General features: G+C 44.7%; 1 long non-coding RNA gene and 1 gene segment (V, D, J or C); one reads left to right on the top strand and one right to left on the bottom strand.

Annotated features, from left to right (window-relative positions):
• The window catches only part of LOC120379821, a 78,280-nt gene that overhangs the window by 8,330 nt on the left and 45,388 nt on the right, over positions 1–24,562 (bottom strand).
• LOC120379837 lies at positions 501–23,751 on the top strand. The gene is made up of 4 exons (XR_005587611.1): positions 501–825; positions 9,493–9,637; positions 21,025–21,105; positions 23,537–23,751. It is a non-coding gene; the product is annotated as an uncharacterized LOC120379837 (long non-coding RNA).

Raw genomic sequence — 24,562 nt, 5'->3', positions numbered from 1 at the left:
GCATAAGCTTTTGTGGGTAAAAAACCCCACTTCTTCAGATACATGGAGCGAAAATTACAGATGCCGGCATAAATATAAAATATGTATATATAACATTGGTTCTCCACTTGTAAGGTAACTCCCTTCTCTTCATGTGTCAGTATATTTATGCCGGTATCTGTAATTTTCATTCCATGCATCTGATGAAGTGGTTTTAGCCCACAAAAGCTTATGTCCAAATAAATCTGTTAGTCTTTAAGGTGCACCAGACTCCCCATTGTTTCAATTTTGACCACTTTTTAAAATGTTTTTGAATTTATTTAAATAAAATTAAATTAAACATTGAAGCAAAGTTCTTCCAGACTGAAAAGTCAAGAATTCATTTAAAAGATGTTGAAATGAAACACTGGGGTTTTTTCTTCAGTTTTGGGTGTTTTTTTCTTTTTCCAAAGAACCATTTGCCACAACTGACAAACTCACGAAATGCTAAGCAGTGTTGCCAGCTCTGCAATTTCTACTGAAAAAAGTTTCAGAAGAAGAATTTCTCCCCACTCTGAGTGTGTTAACCATTGACGCAGAAAGAAATTTAGTGTTTGCCCTTGTTTCTTGTATTTCTCCCCCCATCCTGATATTCTCTGTTTTAGAATCTGAAGTCATCAGAATGCTGCATTTGTGACCTCCTAGTGTGGTGCGATGGAAGCGATTCTAATGGCACAACATCAGCGTTGTAACCTAACATTTAAGTTTCTATCTGGTGCCCTGCACCGTAGTAGCTGAGTTGCTCAGACAAGTTATCCTCCCACACCACTCAGCGGTATTCCCACTCCAGGGGGAACTGAGGCTCAGGTATTGTAAAGAAAGACGCACAAAGGGAGTTAGGCATAATTAACCCCATTGGCATTCACTAGGATTTGGTGCCTAAATCTCTTTAAAAGTCCCGGAGAAAGTGACTTGCCCACAGTGAGCCTGTGGCACAGGTCTTTGGGGTGTTATTTCCCCATCAGACCCAGTGTCCATAGAGCCCAGAGCCAGCTGCTTCCCAGGAAGATACAAGGGTCTCCGCAATGGGCTGTCGTGGCTGGATGATTATACGTATTGATATCGAGTGTTAAGTTCCTTTATGCTTTTCAAAATATCTTTAAAAATCTGGCCCTTGGGAGACAATTTTCCCACAGCAGAAGTTTCTTCCTGAGGAACGTGTTAAACTCACGGTGTGGGGGGTGGGGGAGGACAAATTCCTTGAAGGTAACTTTACATACATGCACAGGCTGAGAGTTGGGACCTGGGTGCCTAACTCCCTTAGGCTACATGCACACAAAGGACTCCTAGTGCGGACGCAGCAGACATCAGCAAAGGTGTCCTTTGAGCCAGCGTAGCCAGCCCACCCTCGGAGAGGGACAAGCTCTGTCAGTAAAAGTGCAGCTTTGCTGCTCTAACCACAACTAAACGAGGGACTTCGGCCAGCTCACCACGCCCCGAACCAACAGCGCTGGGCAGCCCAAGGCTGCAGTGTAGACCTGGCCTCTGGCTCCTCAGCCATACACTGAAGGTGGGAAGGGATCACAAAATCCTCTAGCCTGCTCTGTATAACACAGGCCAGAGAACCCCACACAGGCAAAACAACGTAATCCCCTTTGGGAACAAAGAATTGAGCTGGTACAACATCTCCCATCTCTTTTAAATTGCTTTTCAATGAAACGAAAATATTTAAGCAATAAAGTTCTGCTTTCGGTGACAAACTTTGGCATGTTTGTTGAAGAGCCATAAACCTGACAACTGTTTTGGGGTTTTTTGGGAGTTGTTTGTTGTGGCAAAATCCCAAACCGTTTGTTTTCAATTAACCATACTGGGTTGCCCAAACCAGAATAAATGGGGTGGAGGGAAAAGAGTGTTTGGTTTTTCAATGGAAACCAAACATTTCTGAAAAATATTTAGATGAAGTTTTAAAAATTGCTGAAACTTTTTTTTTAAACAGGGCATGGGGCGTACCAGCTCTAAAGCATATAATTTCCAAGCAGTGCCAAAAAGCTCCACTTAATCAAGTGCAAAAAAGAAAAAAGAAAATGCACATAAAATAGAATATTTGTAGGTTGATCTAGAAAAGTCAAAAGAATGTTTTGGCCTAGATTTGGCTGCTTCAGGAGCTGGATACCTTGTTCACATTAAAATTCCTGGTTAGAGAAGAGATGATTTTACAAATCTCTGCCTTAATGGCTATTTTAATTAGGAAACTTACTTGGAAGCACTAAGAGTTCTGTTCCAGCCCCAAAGGTCACCGTCCTAGACCCGGTATTCCCACCCCAGTCTGAACCATTACAAATACCCTCCTCCAAGAATGAGTCAGAGAAACCACTCGGGGAAAGCAGCAAAGATCCTGTGGCACCTTCTAGACTAACAGAGGTATTGGAGCATGAGCCTTCAGGGGTGAATCCCCACTTTGTCGGATGCACTCAGGGAAACTCTCCTTTTCATATAGCACAGAATAGCGACTTCAGGATGAATGTGGTGGTTTCTCTGACTGTTCCCTCAACCTAGGTGCTTACATAGGTTCCAGCTTCACAGTATCTGGCCCCTCATAAAGTTGAATGGAGTTGATCCTCACAGATTCGAGTTCCATCAATTTCTCTATCTATCATTGCACTCTGGTTCCATCCTATGCTTTTCGTAGCCTGCCTCTCTGGGTCAGACTCACCTGGGTTGACCCTCTGCCTACTCCCTCTTCCGAAGGTGAGCTTGTCATTTCCCCACCATCATTCACACCCCAGCAAAAGCCTTTACAAGCATCCAAAACTGCACTTACACATTCTAGTGTTTCTGCCCCAAAATTATGTGTTCTTAGTGCCAAAGTCGGAAACAGTCTAGGTACACTAGCTGAAATTTTTCATTCAAAATATTTTAGTTATTAGGCCATTTCATGAAAATGGATATTTGTCCACTTCTCAAACTGATTTTTTTCTTCATTTTTCGGAAAAAAAAAGTTTCAAATTTTAGTTGACCACGCCCTTGCCCCCCCACACCAGTTTTAGTTCAGACATTTCAGTTTTCATCCAACATGTAAAATTTCCTCTACCAATTTGGAAACATGCTGGGAGTTGTCCAGACTCCATTTTGAAATGGAAAGAAGTTGCTTTCTACACTTTCCAGTTTTGAAAACATGGTTTAAAATATCCGTGGATAAACTGTGCTCACTCTATGTACTCTCAATCATTCAGCTCTGGTTCCGGCAGAGAGTTCTCCTAGTCTGCCGCCTCTCTCATTTCAGCTTTGTGGCTTGACGGCCAGCGCGGTTCCACTTCCAGGTATAACCTGAGAGCCTCCACCTCCGGATTGCACACTCCAGGGAGCTTTCCCAGACCTAGTTCCATTTCCCAGAGTTTAGCCCTCGGTTACTTCATTCTAGGGATACCAAGTGGAGGTGCTTGAAACCTCTCTTTGCTACCTCTCTTCCCCCATACAATATGCCTGATTTTCAAACGTGGAAACACTGCCCTAGATTTTTTTTCCAACCTGTCAGGGATGGTCTAGACTAGTGGCTCCCAAACTTGTTCTGCCGCTTGTGTAGGGCAGCCAGTACGTCCCTCATCCCGCGCCGCTTCCCGCAGCCCCATTGGCCTGGAGAGGGGAACCGCGGCCAGTGGGAGCCGCGATCGGCTGAACCTGCCAACACGGCAGATAAACAAACCGGCCCAGCCCACCAGGGGGCTCACCCTGCACAAGTGGCCGAACAAGTTTGGGAACCACTGGTCTGGATAATGCCATGAGAGCAGAGGACTGGACTAGATGACCACACTTGAGCTTTTCATTAGCAATTCTTTGATTGCACATTTTTGTCACATGGCTGCTGTTGTTTTTTCCCCCCATAGCAAAAATTTGTACTTTGGAGCAGTTTCCATTTTGGAGGAAAAATCCGTTTTCTTCTATTTTGGTAGGATTGTGAAGATTTATTATGCTAAGCACATCACACTGCCCTCCTACCTTCTCCTCCCTGCCTTGCCCTGCCCTCCTCACCCCCTCCCCTTCCCTTCTCCTTTCTTTTGGCTGATTCCCTCCTCACTAAATTCAGTTCAGAAACTCGTGGCACTAACATGCCATGTCCTGCCACCCCATTGTTCACTCTGACCCCTTCCCTCAGCCTGGGCCTGTCTGCTCTATTTCGATTGTCCTCTCCGTCTGTGTCTGTACAGCACCTAGCGCAACAGGCCCCTTTCTGGGCTGGGCACTAGTGTCATAAACAGGATGAATAGTAACATAGGGGGCAATTTTTATTCTTACCTGGCCTTAAACCTACACGGGAAGCCGCTTCAAGACAAACAGAATCCAGGCTAAACAAAAACGTCAAACCCTTGGGCGGGGAGAGTGGGAGAAGAAGAAGAAAAACTTACCCGGAGTCACTAGAACTTTGGTCCCCATTCCAAATATGAGTTTTCCCAGCCCCTCATTACTCACACTGTGACACCAGCCTCTACAAAATGGGAGGAGACTCTTTCAACTCCTGCTCCTCTTGGGTACGAAGTGGAGAAGCTTGTGAAATGCTCTCCCAGTGAAGGGCTGGGAAATCCCATTGGACATAACAATTTAACACATCTCTGGGGAACCAGGTGGGTAGGGAAAATCCAGCGATGGCTAAGAGATGGAGGCTGGGATTGCTAATGAGTTATAACCGTTCACGGTACATACTAACCGTGCCTCTGACAGGCTCATAAAACCCAATAACCCATTATTGACCCTGTCTACATTACTTATAAATAGAGCCTCAATATACCCATTTTGATTGCTCATTTTTGGTTCATAATGGGAGTTACCCAAATTCCATTTTGAAACTGACAGTTTAAAAAACAGTTTTCAAAACCTGGACATTTTGAAAGTTCATGGCTAATCAATGTGGTATCTATCCATCCTCCTTTCCATCCATAGATCTATGGATTTGCCATGAAAACCTACCACAAAATACCGAGACACTCACTTCAGTTCCATCACGTATCCTCCGCATTGCGGCTGATATTTTCAAAGTTAGGCAGCCAACTTCCATTGAATTTCAATGAGAATTGGTTGCTTCTCTCCCTGAAGGCTTTCTCCTTTCATCCTTGTGCCGTACTCACATGGGTTCACCATCAGCTTGGTCCCCTTTCCAAACGTGAGCTTATCTCCTCTATAACTCACACAACCCAGGAAACCTTTACAAGAACCTTCTTCATGGCGCTGACCTTACCTAACATTCCGCTTGCACTTAAGTTTTTACGGAGTGTTTCCTACTTTGGACACAAAGCCTACAAGTCTGTTTCCAGCTGAGGTTCCAATGTGTCCATCATGGACCCTGTTTGATTTCAAAACCTCACAGGAACTGGAGCTGGAAAAGTTCCATCTACGCCCATACTCCTGCCCTTGGCTGGTCCATCCCCCTACTTGCTAATGTATTAAAGGGCGAGGATGGTCTTGTGTTTGGGATGGGAGTCAGGAAATCTTGGTTCCATTCCCAGCTGTACCACAGACTCCTTTAAGCTGACATTTTCAAAGCTGCCTAGGGGATTTGGACACCCAGACTCCCTAATGCCCAGTTCAGCTCCCCCATGGCTAAAGGAGGTGGAGAAGGATGGATGGTCCTTTGGTTAAAGCAGCACAGAGAGGTCAACTTACTTGGGGTAACAAGAAGTTTGGTCCCAGTTCCAAATAGGACTTTTCCATAGCCCTGTGTTATCTCACTGTGACACCAGCCTCTACAAAATGGGAGGGGACTGTCGCAATTCAGTCTGATTTTTTTTCAGGTGACATGAAATTTGTAGAACTATTTCATTTCAACTGAGAAATCACATTACTCGAGTCATTTATTAAAAGAACTGAAGAAATCCCTGGGGAAATCTGTCAAGAATCCAATATTTACCCAGAGACTGGAGTTTGACTGGGTGATTTACTAAGTAATTTCCTACCCTGACTCTTGTAAATCTAGGAATTATATGATCATGTGAAAAGATTCTGGGTAAAATTTTCAGATGCGCTTGAGTGAATTAGGAGCCAAAGTCCCATTTTCAGAAGTGACATGAGCCAGATTTAAAGGTATTTAGGCACCGAGTGGAATTTTCAACAACCCCTTGGCACCTAACACCCATTAACATCAATAGACATTAAGTGTCTAGGTGCTTTTGAAAAATGCCACTCAGCACCTTTGGCCAGACAGTCAAAGATATTTAGAAGCCCAAAGATGTGGATAGGTACCTAGTAGGATTTTCAAATGTGTCAAACCGAGTAAGGTGCCTAACTCCCATTGAATTCCCATCTGCATCTTTAGGCACCGAAATACCTAGGAAAAGTTGGCCGTCAGGAGCCCATGTTTTGTTGAAAGTCAGTGGGTCTTAGGATTCTAAGTCACAAAGGATTTTTTTCCCCCTCAGCGTCCTGAGTCACTCGAAGATGGGACCCAAAGTCATTCATTTGAACGTTTTACTCCCTCTCACTAAATACAAGGGTTCATGCCCAGGTGGGGCACCTAATATAATCTCCAGGCCTCAAGATCCTACTTCTCTGTACCCTGCCATCTGCATACGTACACGTCTAGTTACTCAGATCTGTCTGTGAATTGCAAGTCCCTCATTATTATATTTTCTCTCTTTCTTTCTTCCTTCCTTCCTTTCTTTGTGCAGCACTGCGGTATTGATCTGTCCCCATGCATACCTCTTCCTAACCCTCTGTCTAGCTTTCTATCTTTCCAGCTGCAGGATCACTTAGGCATCTCTCTATAGTCCATGGAACATGAATCATTATCTTCTGCCCCCATCACACACACTCTTGTTCTGCTCTTATCATTTAATCGCTATTTTATACTCACCTGGCTTGACCGTCAGCCTCGTCCCCTTTCCAAATGTGAGCTTATATCCCCCAACTCCATAATTCACACAACCCAGGAAGCCTTTACAAGAACCTCCGTGACTGGGCTGATGTCTGACATGATTCTGCCCTCAGTTAGGGTTTCCAGAACATTGCCTGCTTTGGACAGCAGGTCTATAAATCCATTTTTAACTGGATTTCCCCATGTGTCCATGATGGACCCCTTTTCTGCCACCATCACATGGGAATTGGAGATGGAAAAGATGCATCTAGTTCCATCTGCCGGGATTCCTAGGTCCCACTTAGTCTGTACGTGCTACGGCTAATGAAGTAAAGGGAAAGGCGGTTTTTGGTTTGGCTGGGCTGGTACAAAAGAGATCTGCCTTCAAATCCCAGCTTTGCCGTCACAGACTCTGTGTGACCTGGGTCAAGTGACATAAGCTGACATTGTCAAAGCTGTCTAGGCAACGTGGGTGCCCCATGAAAGCCTGGCCCACCCCCCCACTGGGGTTATGTTCAGAGCACACATGCAGGGAAGTTAGAGTAGTTTATGGGTTTATCTTTCTGGAAGATTGCAAAGCAACACTGCTTTATCTCTTAGACTCCACAACTCATCATCAAGAACCAAAACCAGCAAGAGACAAAGCAGGCTTCTCCCTAAGGCAGAGAGGAACAACTCACCCCACCTTGCTCTGGGCTGGCTCTTTGCAAAGTAACTGCTGAGGATCACGCACTTCCCTCTGAGCCCCTAACCTGCAAGCGGCCCCCTTGGAACGGAAAGGGAAAGCTTGACATTTTAGCACCATTTCTCAGTACATCACAATTGTCTAAGAGGGATTAGGCAAATCAAACTCACCAGGGGTAGCAAGAAGCTTGGTCCCAGTTCCAAATACGACTGCCCGTGCTCCCTGATTATTCCCACTGTGACACAAGCCTCTACAAAATGCAGGCAACAGTCCCTTTACCTTGTTGTACAAAACAGGTCAGAGGACCGTGGAATGATTTCCCAGAGGAAGTGATGGGAAGGATCGTAAAAGGTTCCTGGTGAATATTAAGGGAACAACAGACCATTGGCACATGGATGGGGAAAGACCCGCCCAGCTCTTTCATCCATAACTTCTGTAACTCTAGGATGTGTGTGATGACCCGAGAGATTCTCGCAATACATAGGAGGGTTATAAGCAGTGCATTCCCCAGGTAATATTAATCTTTCCCATGAAAACCAGCCACCGAATATGAAGCGCTGCATTCCAGTTCCATCATGCACTCTCCACATTCTGCTTTTCTGGCTTTATCCATGTCCTGCTAACCAGAGCTGACCCTTAGCCACGTCCCTCATCCAAACAGCAGCTGATCGGCTCCAAACTCCACACAGCCCAGGAAACCTTCACAAGCTTTCCTGACTGTCCTGCTCTCACCTACGATTCTGCTCGCAGTTAGCTTTTCTGGATTATTTACTATTTCCCGAATGTCTCGCGCCATGGAAACCATGGGGACATTTCCAGAGCTGCCTTTCAGATTTGGATGCTCAATTCCTGTGAATTTGAATGACCCCAGAGTGTAAAAATCCCTTATACACCTGAGAGAATCTCAGCTCTGACCAACACGCCTGTCTCTGACTGGCCCTCCCATGTGTCTATTATGAATCCTTTGTGCTTCACAGCCTCAGGAGAGTTAGAGATGGAGAAGGTCCCATCTAGTCCAAGCTACTAGCGCTACTATCCCCCGCCTCCAGCCAACCTCTCTATGCCCCAACTCCCCATCCGATACTATGGCCACCATCCCTCTCTGGCTAGATTTCTTAACTGAAGGTCAGACCAGACAAAGGTGCAAAATACTTCGCATTGGGCAGAGCTTATGCCTGACTATTATGAGGTTATACCCCTTCTAAATATCTTAGTTTGTATGTACATGAACTGTTGACGTCCTCATTATCCAAACAGATATAACGATATCCTGATTAAAATCCTACTAAACTCCCTTCGGTAATATTTTCTGGCAAGAAGTTCCATGGTTTTAAATTTTCCACTCGTTATCTTACATCTCTGTGTCACTGTATAATATCTGTCCTTTCTGATATTTATCCATCCCCCATCCCAGCCTTCTGGCTACAATCGATCCTCACAGTGGTGTCTCATCACTTTGGGAAGCTAGTCCCTCTGTCACCATTATGAAAATGTTCATCCTCAGTGTATGTTATCCCAGCTCCCCAAACAAACCATCTTCCTCCTTTGAGGTGAGCGATATGGGATTGTATGTAGCTCACTCACTTGGTCTCACTGTCAGCTGTGTTCCTCTCCCAAAGGTGAGCTTGTTTATAGATACCCCCAAACTCACCCAGTGGTGGATGCTATAACGCAAACCCATCACTGCACACATCACTATGTGATGCTACAACACAAACCCCTTCTCACTTTCTTCTCAGCTCAGCTGTCCCTGGGATTCCAAGTTTAGCTTGGGGTCCTAATGGTACTTTAACACCCTTGGGTTGCAAAGTACCTCAGGGACGGTCTTTCGGATCTGTGTTTGTACCGCACCTAGCGCAGGCAGCTCCTCCTCTTTCCCGGGCTACGGTAGCACAAACAGCCAATAACAACTCGGGACGCAAGTACACTGCACAATGCTGTTCAAAATAAAAATGGCTTATTGGTGAATTTCTGTTACCGCAATGGCTGGTCTTTTCTGTTCTCCCAGGTCCATCTATCTATAGAGGTATGTGATTTCTGGCTGCCTCGCAGGCCTTCATACAGTGATGCTCACAACAGCCCAGTGACGAAGGAGAAACATTATTTTGAGGAACTGAGTCACAGAGAATAAATGACTGGCCCAAAACTACCAAGTGAGTCAGCCGCGGGGGCAGGAATGGAACCCAGGAGTCCTGTGTCACACAGCAGTGTTTTAACTACTCCCAGCATGTGCAGTCTACACTTGGTCGTCAGGGGTACCTGCCTCTGGTTCAGGCCTAGCCCAGACCGGAGGGGAGCTCCCTTAGCAATATTAGCCCAGTGGGTCGGGTAGGAGACCCACATCCAATTCCCTTCTCTGCCTGGTGTGGAGACGGGATTTGTTCCCGGCTCTCGCACTGCCAGAGAATGCTGTAGCCACTGGGCTCTGGGAGAGCGTGGGAGTGGGACGAGGCTTTCCCATTTTCGCCAGTTGAAGCTGTTCCACTTTTTATAGCTAATTAAGTCACTGGCGCGAGGGCTTGAACGCAGGTCTCATACATCCACGCCCTAACCCCTGGGCTAGAGCCTCACAAGCTGGGCAAGGTTAGAGCTTTTACCGGCCCAGCTCCCGCCGGTGAAAGAGGCCAGGTTTCAAGCTACACCGAGCTCGTCTTCAGGTCTGGGAACGGTGCTCAGAGCAGCACAGCTAACTCCAAGGTGGAGCAGACAGTTTTGTAGAAGTAGATAGTCACTGGGCCAGGCGAAGAGTGAGACTGACTATGCACAGGCCGTTCGTGGGCCCATCCATAGTCATTCATGATGGCAACGGCCACTCCCAGAGAAAAGAGACTGGGGCAGACAGACCCCAGGTCTGCTCCAGCCGGGCAAGGCTCTCAGTCACCTTCTAGCACTTCCTCCTGCCACCGACCCCTGTAATGGCTCGTGGTGAAGGGCCAGAGCCACAGGAGGCCTCAGGCGGCACAGCTCCTTTGGGGTCAATGGAGCTGCCCCAATTCCTACCAGCTGCGGGGCTGGCCCTGACCTACAGCTTTGCTCCCGGCAGGGCCAAAACACAACCGGCTAACGGGGAAAGCGCTGCCCAAGCCTCCAAAGCAGATTAAACAAAATGAGTCTCTTGGGAACCTACCTGGAGAAACCACAAGTTTAGTCCCAGCTCCAAAGAGAAGCTTATCGAATCCCCCAGTCCTCACTGTGACAAAATGGTGGGGTGGAGGATAGCGTCCTGGACTGGGTGTGGAGCTCTGTCCGTGCACAGGAGGCACTGAACAGTGGAATGACCCACCGAGGGAAGGGGATGGAAGCCCCCATCCCCCAGGACAGGTAAATCTGGCTACCTGTTTTTGCACCTCTCTTGTTATCTGTCCTTCCATCCACAGCATCTATGCCCTTTATTTCATCTGCATTATCTGTCTGTCTTTCCAGCTGGGGTATCTTTCATCGCAGTATCTCCATCCATCTGTCTGTCTCGGTATACATATGACCCTTCTTCCCATGATATCTGAGCACCTGGGGAGTCTATTGCATCTCTTGTCATTTAAAAAGACTTCTTACTTTTTTGCTCAGTTTCATCCCATTATTCCAGCCCCTCCAACAAATTAAGCACCCCCCTCTGGTGTCTGCACCCTGCATATTAACCCATATTCCTCATCTTACTTCTCACTTACTGGGTTCCACCTTCACCTGGGTGCCACTCCCAAAGGTGAGTCTGGCTCCTGAGCCTCCTAGTTCACACAGTGATTTTGGATGCAGCCAAAACTCCACTTCCCTGCTTTTCTCCACTGAGTTCCTCTTAGCAACGAGGCTAATGTCCAAGCTCCAGCGACATATATGTCTATATACACTTACAGCTATATATCAAGAGAATATATGTGTAATCTCTCTCTCACGCGCACACACACACTACAGTAACACACTTAGAGATCCAAACAAAACCGGAAGCGCAGTGTGTACAAACTGAAGAAGAGACAGCCTCTGCCCCAAAGATCCTACAGTGGAAACAGATATGAAAGTATCCTATTACGAATTTGTAGAGGAGGAGATGAAGCACCAGGAATAATTTGTCCCAGATCACACAGGGAGACACTGGCAGAACTGGAAAGAAACCCCAGTTGTTCTCAATCCCTAGCCACTGCCTTAGCTCCAAGACAATTACCGCTCTCTAGAAAAAAAAATCTGTGTAGGGCTAAGAAAACAGAATTGATTTCCTTATTAGAGCTGGTTGGAAAAATTTCAACTGAATGAAAACTTTCATGGAAGCTGCCTGCTTTGCTCTATTTATTTATTTATTTATTTATTAATTAATTACTCTTCTTTGGAAAACCCAAAGAACTTGAAAATCAAAAATTGTTGGGTGAAAACTGAAAACTTTCAGCTGAATATTTTTGGTTTTCAGTTGCTGGCAATAGAGGAATTATTTGTGTTTAGATTTTTCCACTAAGAAGTTGACCTTTTCTGATGCAAATTCCAGTGAGAACCAAAAAAACCCCTGTGTTTTTTGTTGAAATTTTTCATGAAAACATATCCTTCAATTTTCTGCCCACATCTAATTATTACTGAAATTCTCAAACCCGCCAATGAACATCCCAAGGGCATCTTCAGGTCTAGTGTAAATCAACATAGGTCCATACTCAATTGAGCATCAATGTATCCTGATTTACAACAATGGGGAGAATTGCCCTATGCGCCTGTATGTAATTCTACTCTTAATGAAGCTGACAAACCAGTTTAAAGAAAACCCTGGGGCATTCAACATACCTGGCGATATCAGAAGTTTGGTCCCTGCTCCAAATGTGAGTTTGCTGTAACCCCCTGTGTTCACACCCTGACACGAGGCACTACAAAATGGCATGTGGGGTCATGGGAGACCAGTTAGGGCAACACACAGAAAGTATTGGTTTGCGGATGGCATCTCATGGGAAGTGGGTGGAATTCCTGACACTTGGGTTATTTAAAATAATGGTTCCACTTTATCTGCCTGCCTAATCTCCATTTGCTCTAACGATGCCCATCGGACACGACGGTGATGGGAATCCATGGGACAAAGATGACAGATTGGACGTCACTGACACCATCACTGTTACAACACCAAACATACATTCACTGGTCTGTTGCCCCCCTACATTGCCCTTAAAACTCCCTGGGAATCCAACCGCCCTAGTCACGGTCCAAAGGAATAAAACTCTGGCCTCTCACTTGGTTTGACAAGCAGCCGGGTCCCTTTTCCAAAGCTGAGTTCGTAGCTGTTGATGTTCACACAGTGATTTCTGGTACAACAAGAACGTGCTCAGAATTGTCCACACACACCCCTGCAACCTCCACTCTCCCTCCTCCAAATTCCTTGCCTGCCTCCCTGAACTACAAGAGGCCAGTTCCCCTTTCACTGACAGGGGCGTAAATCAGGAGGCCGCCACTGGAATCGTGGAATTATTACTGGCCTATCCCTGGTGTGAGAAGAATCAGACTCACGGCACTTATTCCACACGGGCCAGATCTTCACCTGGTGTAAATCAGTGTTGTTCCTGGGACTTCTAAGACTAATACCGACTCTTTAGACACAGTGTTGTTGTAGCCATGCTGGCCCCAGGATATTAGTGCGATGAGGTGGGTGAAGTAATCTCTTTTATGGGACCGGCTCCTGTTGGTGGGAGACACAAGCTTTCGAGGGCCTGAAGAGCCCTGCGTAGCTCGAAAGCTGCTCTCTCTCGCCAGCAGAGGCTGGTTCAATAACAGATGTCACCTCTGACCCTTACAACCAGTTTCATCCGTAGCTCTCAACATGCTTTGTGCACTGTTATTCCCTTCTGTAAAATGGGACTAAAGAGGCACGGAGGGGAAGGAACTAGATGGTAAGTGAAGTGAAGTGATATTGATTTACACCAGCTGAGGATTTGGTCCACATATTCTTTGCAATGAGCTTTGAAAACACTTGCAAGGATCATAAGCACTAAGTCTTATTTCGCTCTTCCTACCACTTTAGCCACCCACCTCTTTCTATCGATCGTTGTCTGTGCCTCTATTTATCCTTCAGTCCATCACTCGTTCCCCTTCCATTGGGCCGCTTCTCCGGCCCTTTCACTCTCTCCGTATTTATCACGTAGTAAATACCATGGCAACCGCCACATAGGTCTGCCCGTCTTTCCCTTCTCTCCTCGCTGCCCATTTCCATTCCATGGCTACTCCACTGGATATCGGCTGGCAGCCACATTCTAATTCTTCACATTACATCAGCGGGAGCAGGTGGAACACTAGCTATGACTAATAGTATCAGAGGGGGAGCCGTGTTTGCTGCTTTTACAGATCCAGACTAAGAGTCCTGTGGCACCTTATAGACTAACAGACGTATTGGAGCATGAGCCTTTGTGGGTGAAGACCCACTTGCATCCGACGAAGTGGATATTCACCCACGAAAGCTCATGCTTCAATATGTCTGTTAGTCTATGAGGTGCCACAGGACTCCTTGCAGCTATGACTAATGTATTAACTACACTTTTCCCATCACTTAGCAGTGCACATTGCTGCAAACAGACGTTTCCCAGCACTCTGGCTGGATTGATAATTATCAGTTAAAACAGATGAGATTCCCCCCCGTTAATCAGTGCATTATTTATTCATATCATGAATAATATTTTCCACATCTAACTCCCTGACGTTGTTCTGTCTGTTAGGGGTTTTTATACTTACTGGCTTCAACTGAGAACTTTGTGCCTGTCCAAAAATAAGATTGTTTCTGGCATAGCCCCACTGTGCTGTCAAAAACAGGCCTGTGTTTCCTCAGAACCCATTGCTCATTTTGAATCCTGAAACCAATATTTTTATCTGTCTCTCTTACACTTCGGGCTTCTGATATGACCTTTTTCTGTAGCGTAACCTCTCACTGAATTCATAAAATACTTTAGAGAGGAGGGCTGGGAGTGTCAAAGGGGCTGAAGAGAGTTATTGATAACAATACCTGCTTCTTACCCTGAGTAGATCTGACCGCACTTTTCGAAGGAGGTCAGCATCTGTATCCCCATTTTACAAATGGGGAAACGGAGGCAGAGGGTGGTGAAGTAGCAGGTTACTGGAAGAGTTGTGACAAGAACCCACATCTGCTGAGTTCAGCTCCAATATACCCCTCATTATATTCAAGTTTCCATTTAAATTAAAGGGAGACAAACTCAGTCCCTGAGGCAGCTTTGAAAAAGCCAGTCAAGAGAATAATAGGGGACATACTACAGGAATATAACATGAATGTGAGAGATGGTCGATCTGGCACATCTATTTACCCAGCCTCTTAAGCACTGGAACAAGCTACCATGGGAAATGGTGGGTTCTCCACTCTGTGGTGGCTTCAGACGGCTTTCTGGAAGATATGCGTTACCCAAACACTAGTTATTGGGCTCAGGGCAGGGGTAAATGGATGCAATGCTATGGCCTGTGTTATCCATATCCTTCGGCTATGAAAATCTATAGTACAAGAACAAGGAGACGTTCAAAGAAATTGAAAGGCAGCAAATGTAACACTGCTAAAAAGAAATACTTTTTTCCCATTGAACTGGGGGTCTGCTCATCTGCAGAGCCAAGACCATGCCCACCTAAGTGAGTTTACTGGGGTTTTCAAAGCTGCCTGAAGGAGTCAGATGTCAGGTTCCCATTAGAAATTAATAGGAATTGGGTGTCCAAATCCCCTCGGTGGCTTTTAAAATCTCAGCCAACGTGTGTGTGGGGAAATGATTAATGTCTCCATTTTACAGCTGGAGAATTGAAACAGAGATTGTAGCTGGGATTTTGACACCTAACTGCTATTGAGTTTCAATAGGACCTGAGCACTCAAATCTCATAGGCTCTTTGGAAAATTCCAGCTTAAGTGACTTGCCCCAAAAGGGTAAATAAGGGAATTGAACTTTGCTCTGCTTAGTCCTAATCCCACCTCAAACTCCCTGACCTCTTGGTTCTCCTTAACCCTATTTACATCCAACATGGACAACTCTAAGCTGTTCCCTGCTCTGCTCCACTTCACGCTCATCGGACACTTTCACGTTCTCGTGCCACGTCTCACTTACTTGGCTTCACTCTCAGCTGAGTTCCATCCCCAAAGATGAGTCCAGTCCCTGCGCTTCCATAATTCACACAGTGGTTGACAGCGTGACAGAAACCCTCACTCTGCATCCACCACCATCTCCTCACTGAGTGGTCAGTGGTCTTTGTGCTAAGTGCAGGGTATAAGGCAGACAGTTATGGACTCTACAAAATGACCTCTTGGATCCACAAAAGCCTTTCTAGGATATGCTGATAAATAGGAACATGTTAGTCCTCTGCCCATATATTTTCCATTATCTCAGACAGATCAGAGTGATTCTTCCCTCACTCATCCACATGTAAATCAGAAATAATTTTACTGAAGTCAATGGAACTGGTTCTCTTTCCACTCATCCCAATGCAAATCAGGAGTACGTCCATTGGAATCAATGTCACTCCCATTTCTATAACCTAACATAACGTAGATCAACGTCAGGTCCAGCTACTCGCAGAGAATAGAATTTCAGCTCACCTGGGGTAACTAGAAGTTTAGTTCCACTTCCAAATAGGAGTTTCCCCCTTGCCCCAGAATCAGCACTGTGACACAGACCTCTACAAAATAGCATGTCTAAGTCAAGACCCAATGGTCTTCAAGGGACAGCAATATAGGACAGTGAGATAGTTGTAGGACATGGACCGAAGAGAGACCTGGGGGTTGTGTCAGAGGCCAGGGGATTGGACTGTTAAACCTGGGGTGAAAGTCTGGACCTTTGAAGTCAGTGCAAGTTTTGGCCATTGACTTCATTGGAGCCTAAATTGTAACCCTGGGTAATATATTGCTGGGAATTGAACTTTCCCATCTCAGACTGACAGTGAGTGAAGAGTTGCTGTTCAGAGACTTATAAATACTGGAGTGATAAAGACACTAGTGGGGTGTTACCAAGGTGGAGAGTAGAGAAGACCTAGAGAATCTCCAGTGGTTCTCTGTAGGGTCTCGTCTCTGGATACCTAGAGTGATGGTAACTCAAGAGATATCCACTTATTTTCCTGTTTATATCAGCATCTAGCATGTGTTGCATTATCACTCAAGTGCCAAATATACAGACACTTCCCCCCGTTACATTTAAACATTGAATACAACTTTCTTGGTTTAACAAGAACCCTCATCCCATTCCTAAACATGACTTTGAAGCTACTAGTATGCAAAAAGCAATTATTATTCCAGCAAAAACATGCCTAGATATCGACTTCTTTCTTTCTCTTTCAATTGCAATACCTCTATCCATCCTTCCATTCAGAGTATCTATCTCTATATAGCCTGATAAATCAAAGTGCTTCCATCTCTAAATGCTGCAAGATAAATATTCAAGGCATATTTGACATCCATACGTCAGTAATGTGCTTATAAAGTCTCTCTCTCTCAGTGCCCATCAGCACAGTATCAGAGTACCACTCAAGAACCACAAAACATATTTTCGTATAGTTCCCTCGTCATTATTTACGTATATATGAATGAGGACTGGGTAACAGAGATGAAGGTAGTTCTTTACCCAACTCCCATTGACACACCTAACTTCCTTAGACTCCACTGAAAATCCCATCCTAGTGTTGGTTAAATAATATTTGTGGATAAATTATCTGATTAATTTCCCCATCAAGTTTCAGTTAAGACCCTTACAAAGAAATGTTTCTACCATCTCTAGAGATGACTGAATAATATTCAGATACATTTTTGCAATATTTACTCATCAATTAGTGAAACACTTATCCATTTTTTTTCCGTAATTCAATCACCTCTTGAAATCCCTTGATGTTGTTTTATCTTGCAACGGTTACATACTCACTGGGTTCGACTGATAATTTTGTTCCTTTGCCAAAGATGAATTTATCTCCTGCCCCATAGTTCACACTGTGCTATGCACTGTATCAAAAACAGGCCTAAGCTCACAGAACCTGTTCCTCAACTTCCATTCATCAGCACTGATCTCAAAACAATGGATTAGGTGTTTCCATGATCACACCTTCAGCTAGAGAAGCAAGGATACAATCACAAAGATCTTGACCATCCTACTCAGATGACTTAGCAGCAGTAACAAAATTAATGCCAGCCATGGGGAAGAATTTCAAAAGCACAGAGGGAATCTAGGTGATGAACTCCCTTTTTTTTTTTCCAGTGGGATTTAGGTTTCTAAATATCCAATTGTGTCTTTGCAGATCTCCCCCTATAATGATTAAATAACAATTTTATAGTCATTCTAGAGAGATTTTCAAAGAACCCTCTGAGACGTCCATTGGAATATTGGCTATAATATTTATCAGATTGGCAAATCTAGTTTGTTAGATTTCAGCTTTAAAATCTAAGTGGCCTGTTGGCATATTCAGAAACATTTGACCCCCATTCATGTATGCCGCCCTAAGCATGTTAGGTGCCAAATTCAACTCAGGCTCCTTTGAAATTGCCAAGGCACTACACAACCACTAATTAATGAACCCTCCACACCCTGCCAGTCAGGCTGGAAAGCTCTGCCATTGCCCGGGTGCGGCTAGAGATACCTTGAACAGTTAGTGTGTGGCATGCTGGAGTGCAGTAGATTTACACCCTGGCTTGCTGCGCACTAACTTGCCATGTAGACATGCCCTGGGTGTTATTCTGCCCTCGGTTACACTGGTGCAAGTCTATTGTGTTCCTGTTTATGTGACAGTGGAACATAAAGTTCCTAACTGAGATCAGGGCCGCATAGTGCAGGTCACTGCCCAGACCCCGAGGCGAAAAAGAGTCCCTGCCCTGAAGAGTTTAGCCTAGCTATACAAGACACACAAAAAAGGGAGTCATGTCCCCATTTTACAGATGAGGAATTGAAGCACAGAGAGATTATGGCTAGGCTATTCCAAAGAATGTAAGGGAGTTGAGTTTCAAAGGGGTTTATTTGCCCAATGGGAGACAAGCATATAATCCCCCTAGGCTCATTGGAAAACTCCTTGCCAAAGGGATTTATTGTAAGGTCGGAGTCAGGCGTCAAGCCAGGAATTGAACCCAGACCATCTGAGTCCCAATCCAGCACCTGAAACTCAATGTTTTCCTCCTTCTCTGTCCTTTCTCTCTTTCAGTTCTTATGTCACGCCCATCACCGTGGTATCTGAGCACACATTGTAGCCAGTGGAGATTAGAACAAGGCTCACAGCGAATGGGAAATCAGCTCACCTGGAGTAACTAGAAGTTTGGTCCCACTTCCAAATACCAGCTTCCCCAGTGTTCCAGTATTTGCACTGTGGTACAAAGCCCTACAAAATGGCCTGTCTGTGGTGTCACACGGGTGGATGAGGGTTAAGGATATAGAGAGAGTACTGGCCAGTGAAATGGTAGCCCAAGGGTGGTGGTTGGACCTCCAGGGTACAGACAACATGAGCCTAATGAGAACATTGTGGGCAACTTAGCCTAAGAAGCCTCATCCCCTCTGTGGACTCTGGTGGCTGTAATCTAGCTGGATAATGTTTAACCCCAAAGCACAGCTCTCCCCAGAGCAATCAATCTAGCTATCTAGATTCTTCCATTTGGTCCCCTCACAAATTAGTGTGGCAGAAGGACGGACGGACGGACGGATAGACAGAGGTACTTCTAGTTCACTAAAACAACACTAAACTTATTTATTATTACCTGACCATTCCAAATTGCCCCTCTCTTCCAATGTAAAACCAGTCACTCCTTGAATAATTAAGAGGGATCAACCACACGCATCTTACTCGGTTCAATAAGAAGCCTCGTCCCACTCCCAAAGGTGAATTTGAAGCCATCATTGTTCACACAGTGTTTATCACCGCAACAAAATCTTCCCTGGAACCATCTTATATACGCCTATTCCCCCCTGCTCATTCCCATCCTTCCACTTCTTGGATAAAGTACACATCATTTATTCTGACCCGTCCAATGTTTCCCTGTGTCCCCCTTAGTCCTAGGTATATTAACCCCCTTTTGGACCAAGTTAAGCAGTTACTCTTCCTACCCGTCAGATTTTAGCCTCTCGTAACACCTAGGATCTCCATCCAAGGCCAGGGCCGCACTCTGATCACTCTCATTCCTATTGCTGTGAGACCTAGGCACAGCAGTCATTGATCAGGGCCCCATTGCACTGGGGAGCTACGCAAAGCACATGTGGAGAGACGGTCCCCGCCCCACAGAGCTCGCAGTCTAGAAGAGGAAGGGTGGGATGGAAAACAGAGGCAAAATTATACCTCCAAGGTCACAGAGCAGAGAAAGGAACAGACGCTGAGTGTCTGGAATCAGACACAGCTCCCCTATCTGCTAGACCACACTACCACATTTAAAGTCACACTTACTTGGGTTCACTCTTAATCTGGTTCCATCCCCAAAAGTGAGTTTGGCCCCAGCGCCTACATTATTCACCCAGTGGTTGATGCTGTGACAGAAACGTCATTCCGCCACTTCCTCTGATCCCTTTACCAACGTCTGCACCTTCCTTCAGGCTAGGGTCAGGATTTAATGTAGTGAAGTCACAAATGACCTCTACAGATACAGACAGCAGTCCTGGGACATGCTAATAACAGACCAATGTTCTGTTTACCTCTGTGTTTTACATTATCGTGGATGGATAGGGGTAATTCACTCCTCACTCACCACAGTAACATTCAGGAGTAACTTTAACAATGTCTATCCATCTATCATCTCCTTGGATCAGTTCCCATCAGATACTAGAGTGATGGACAGCAGTGTGAGAACTAGAACGGAGGAAGGGGGTATTCATATCGCAATAAGCTAACAGTATGGACATCTTCGCTACACCAATATCCGGCTCATTTATTAGCATGCTGCCATTCTAATTCACCTGTCCCATCAAATACAAAATAGTCATGAAGGATTCAAGGGGAGAACATGCATGCCTCTTACTTGGTTTAACAAGAAGCCTGGTCCCACTCCCGAAGATGAATTTGTAGCCACCAGTGTTCACACAGTGCTTATGAGCACAACAAAAACATCCCCCAAAATACCACATAGCCAGACATGCACCACTTCTATCCTTGCTCATTCCCGTCCTGGGACACTTAACTAAAACATACAGCATTTATTCTTCCATTGTACGTACGTACAACTCCCTTCTCTCCCTTAGTCCTAGTGTTACCCGTCTGGGAAAGTCTTCAGGCTGGACATTTTAAAGGAGGCTCAGGAATTCGATGCAATGGGGCAGAGTTTCAAATGCGCCTAAAGTATTAACAAGTACAGTCCTGTAGGTTTTCAATGGGACTTTTCAATAGATTTTAAAACCAGAAGAACTCATGAGACAGATCATCTAGTCTGACCTCCTATCACTGATCATAGTGACCCTGTTACCCTGTATTGTTTTTGACTAAAGCATATCCTCCAGAAAGACACCCCGTCTTGGCCTGAAGACTTTGAGAGAGAGTGGATTCTCCATTTCCCTTAGTATTTGGTTCCAATGGTTAATTGCCCTCCCTGTTAAAATGTTGTGCTCTGTTTCTAATTTGAATGTATCTGGATTTAACTTCCAGACATTGGTTCTTGTTACAGCTTTCTCCACTAGAGTCTCCACATAGTATCTTCTCCTTTGAAGACACCATGATCAAGTCACTACAGATAGAATCTCACAGCGTAAGGCATTTTTTCCTGCACTCAAATACATTTTCTGGCTCTTTTCTTATGCTTTTGAACATGCCCCCTTAACTGCCATTGAAATTCAATGGGATTTGTGCAAAACTAATCCAAATTAACTAATGGTGTGAATTAAACTAAACCAAGTTAAGGTCTACACATGGGTTTAATCCACTTATATGTATCCACTTTGAAAGTGAATTTGGTTTAACTTTCCTGAGTGTCCCCCTGTTGACAAGCCCAAACTCACTTGGGCTCCTTCAACAAACCCACCCAAAAGCAGTGCCTTTTGCTACTCCATATTCACATTCATCAGCTCCCAGAATATTGATCTTACTTGGTTTCACTCTCAGTCTGGTTCCATCCCCAAATAAGAGTTTGCCACGAGTTCCTCCATAATCCGCACAGTGATTGGTCATATGACAGAAACCCCAGCCCCACACTTCCCATCATCTCTTTACCAATTTAGCCCACATTCTTTGGGCTAAATCCAGAATGTAAGGATAAGGCTGTTGGGTACTCTGCTATATAGGTACAATATGATATTGGGAGTTTAATAAGCACTTCTGGAGCACAAGGATGAACAAGAAAGGCCAGGCCTTTCAATTGATTTGAAATTTAACTTAACATCAATGGGAGTTGGGTACCATTGAAAAACCCGTAACGGACTTGCCCAAGGAGTTTGTTGCAAAGCAAGGAACGAAACCCCATTTGTTTCGATTTCAGTCCAGCATTCCTACCAGGGTATGTCATGGGCAGTGTTGTTGTAGCCATGCTGGTCCAGGATATTATGGAGACAAGGTGGGTGGGGTGATATCTTTTATTGGACCAACTTCTGTTGGTGAGAGAGACAAGATTTCGAGCTTTCACAGAGCCCTTTCACAGAGTTAGTTCCCCAGACCCGAAGAAGTGGGTCTAGTAAAAGATATAACCTCAACCACCTTGTCTCTGTGTATGTTATGGTCAATCTATCCCTCTAACCCATGTAAGATTCTTTTCCCTCTGTACTTACTGGGCTCCACTGATACTCTTGTTCCACTCCCAAAGATGAGCCTGTTTCCTGCAGTATTCACACAATGCTACACGTCCCATCAAAATCCCTTCTAGCTACACAAATAGATCCCTCTGATGTCCCTACAAGCTCTCTTCTTGTTCATGATATTTCTTCCCACCGCATGACAAGTCTTGGTTTTAACTATTTTCCTTGAGTTTCTTCTCTTATTGTTGTGATCAGCATTTAGGGCTGGATTTTCAAAGTTGTTTAGATGCCTAAAGATGCAAATTGGTGCCTAGTGATATTTTCAGAAGTGCCATAGTAGGTTAGGTGCCTGACTCCCATGGACTTTAATACTTAGGCATTTTTGAAATTCCCTTTAGGCACTTAGCTGCACCTTTAGGGCTTGAATACCTTTGTAAATCTGGCTCTTGGGCACTGGACATAACCCACACCATAAAGATATCATATGAAGGAAAGAAGTGTGATCCAGTCATCTGGGGAAGAGGTATAAATGTCTCTCTTTCAGGACAGTTAGAAATACAGAAATCCTCAGCTGAGGTGAGGAAGACTTTCCTTTCCCAACCAAAGTTCGTACTTACTGGGGATCACCAAGAGTTCTGTTCCTTTTCCAAACAGGACCTTATATCCTGTATCATACACAGTGAAATATACCAGTACAGATTCTACACTTCACCTCTAGCCTTCTCAGCATCTCCATGCTAAAGGTGTAGAGAGAGATGGAAGGGAAATGATTCCCCCATCCTGTGAGAATTTTTGAGATTTCAAAAAGCTTCCCCATTCTGCACTGGAACAAAACTCAGATTTTAATTATTATTCTTTTTTAGAGCAAGAGAGAGAGCGATCAACATTCCAGAATAGCCAATAGCCTGGTGGTTAGGGCCCTTCCTACAATGTGGGAAACCCAGGTGCGGGTCTCTCTTATTCCTCATTAAGAGGACTGAGAACCTGGGTCTCCCGCATGCCAGATAAGTGTTGTAATTACCTGGCTATTATGGGATGGGACTCTATGATGTTTTGACCAGAAATTCCATCCTGCCCCTGAGAAACACTCTCAATGAATAAGCATTTTCCAACCAAAAAAACCAAACATTTTGTCAAAAATTTCCCAACCAGCCATGATAAAGAGGCAACACAAGGGAAGGTAGCTAGACTGACATAATTACTTACTAGGTTCCACATTTAAAATGGTTCCTGACCCAAATATCAATTTGTTCACGTCAAACACACAGTGATCTGTGTCCCAACAAAAACTAGCCTCTCTCTTCTCCAGTCTGAGCTTTTTACTAATGGTTTAAATAAATTAACCTGATCACTCCTGGGTTTGCTAATTGCTTCATTCTCATTTCTTTGTGATTTAGGAAATAAAATAGATTGTAAATTAGATTAAAATTAATTGTGTTCTATGTTTATCAGGAAATACTGGAGCCATCAGAAGAATTGTTTCCTTTGTGGAAGCAATTCTCACCTTCCCAACTTGGAAAAGCCCAATTCTACAGGATAAGAACATGGGACTTTTCCATCTAGTTTATTACCCTGTCTCTGCTCGTTGCTAGTACCAGCTGTTCCAGAGGAAAGTGCAAGCGACCCTGCAATGGACAGTCGAGGGAGGACCCAGAGTTTGGCTTATACCCTGGTTTATATCCCTTCCAAACTGATGAGATTTACTCTTTGCTAATGTAATTCTCCATCATTATCCATATGACTGTCCTGCTCAATGAAATCTGTGCCAAGGAGTTCCACAGGTTAACTGTCCATTTTGCGGGGGAGAAATTATTTCTTTTTATCAGTTTTACACTTACACTATCAAGTCCTAAAAGGGCAGGGGTCATTTCACGCACAAATCAGTCTTAGAATCATGATTTGAGGATGTCAGTAACTCAGCCAGAGGTTAAGGGTCTATGACAGGAGTGGGTGGGAGAGGTTCTGTAGCCTGCAATGTGCAGGAAGCTCAGACTAGATGGTCATGATTGTCCTTTCTAACCTTAAAGTCTATGAGTCTAAGTACCCACCCAGTCATGTGAGAGCCTCGGCTCATGTCATTCAGTATTGCCCCATTTTGGTCCATGAAACTTAGCCAATGTAGGGCAGCTGAAGGTATGTCACTGGATGGTTACAAGGGGATACAAAATGCCACAAAAATGGATGCACTGCTATTGGAAATTTGGTCTTTGAAATCAGGTTTGCTAAACAGCATTCGCTTGTGTCGATAAAGTTTTATCAATGATCATTATTAGTAAAGGAAATCCTTAATTCACTCATGCTACTCACTGGGTTTCACCGTTAAAACGGTCCCGTTGCCAAATATCAGCTTGTCTCTGTTAGCATTCACACAGTGATCTATGGCCTAGCAGAAACCAGCAGAGCTTTGTCCTCCCTGAGAGAGAGATTTTGCTCTTTCATGGATATTATTTATCAGTCATCCCTGGAACGCAGAGCGGA

This window comes from Mauremys reevesii, linkage group 13 (genome assembly GCF_016161935.1).
Source record: "Mauremys reevesii isolate NIE-2019 linkage group 13, ASM1616193v1, whole genome shotgun sequence".
NCBI classification, from domain to species: Eukaryota; Metazoa; Chordata; order Testudines; family Geoemydidae; genus Mauremys; species Mauremys reevesii.
Note: the sequence above shows the minus strand (reverse complement) of the source record. Positions and strands in the feature narration are given on the sequence as shown.